This window comes from Neltuma alba, unplaced genomic scaffold, assembly GCF_004799145.2.
Source record: "Neltuma alba isolate B1F8T4 unplaced genomic scaffold, ASM479914v2 tig00011038_pilon, whole genome shotgun sequence".
NCBI classification, from domain to species: Eukaryota; Viridiplantae; Streptophyta; class Magnoliopsida; order Fabales; family Fabaceae; genus Neltuma; species Neltuma alba.
In genome coordinates, this window is record NW_021635788.1 from 1 (window position 1) to 1,200 (window position 1,200).

Consider the following 1,200-nt stretch of genomic DNA (forward strand, 5'->3'; position numbering starts at 1 on the left):
TCTCAAAGCTAGCGTAGCTGAATCCATCTTCTGGCGTAACATGAATGGTAGAAACAGCAGAACCCTCAACTGAGTTCATTGAAAACCCATGGATCAAACTCAAAGTCGCTATTTCAGAATCTGGAAGGATCTTTCTAATTCCAGATTTCGACGTCATATGGGGGCAGAGCCAGATTGAATTTTGTAGAAAACCAAAGCTTTGTCTCTATCCAAACCAGTCATGCACATCTCGAGGGTGTAAACAGAGTCACATGCGCTCATGACTGAGCGGAAGCAGAGTACACATGCCACCTCTGTGGGGCTGTCCACGCCACCCATAATATAAGACCCCGCTGCCCAATCCAAGTTTCCCGAAGTGGCTATCCAGGACTGAGACTTCCTCAGAAAAGTGACGTGTGGAAGGACTGAGCTCCAGGGAAAATGAAGCTCCCACGAGTGTACCGTACAGATCTAACGGCTAGGTTAAGGTGCTCGCCATCTTCAGTATGGGTGGGATTGAAAGGAGTAACTTGGTAGTCCCACAGGTTTTTGATGATGATGTGTATGGATAGATAAAAAGGCTAGACTCAGAGAGAACATAGGAGTCAACCGTCGTTTGACAGTGATGCACAATGGTGCACTCTGCTGGTGCTAAAATCTCTCACAACTGGGATTTTGTAAGAGATCTCAGACCCTTTCCTTCTGGGTCACCAAAGATTCCAGGCTGAAAGAAAGATATTTCCAGCCTCTTCTCATAACCTTCGAAACCGATTGCTGAAACAGGCATCGTCATTTGGCCTCAGAAAACGGACACAGTAGAACCAAACCACAGGTGTGAAGAGAGCACGGTCGCAAAAAGGGGGATCGGAAAGACGTGATTGAAGTAGAGCAGTAAATAAACCTACGAAAAACAGGAAAAAAGAAAGAGCTAAAAAAAAGACGGGATCAAAAGCAGGGATATCAGGATGGCTTGGAGCGCACTGCAAAGAGCAAGAAAAAAAAAGAGCATTAGCCTCGTTCATTATTCATTGAATCAATAATCCGAAAATCCAAATTCCATATAGCTATGGGATATAAAACTTACGTTGGAGTAAGCAGCAGATCTGAACTTCTTGATTCCACCGTTGGGTCGAACGTTTCAATGCTGTAGCCAAGGGAGCTTCGTAGAACAATGATTTACTACTACTATAGACTTCTTTTTCCCACCTTTGGACTCCCTTA

General features: G+C 44.6%; 1 pseudogene; it reads right to left on the bottom strand.

Annotated features, from left to right (window-relative positions):
- Positions 1-4: 4 nt before the first annotated feature.
- LOC114760904 (S-adenosylmethionine decarboxylase proenzyme-like) lies at positions 5-898 on the bottom strand (annotated as a pseudogene).
- Between the last annotated feature and the right edge of the window lie 302 nt (positions 899-1,200).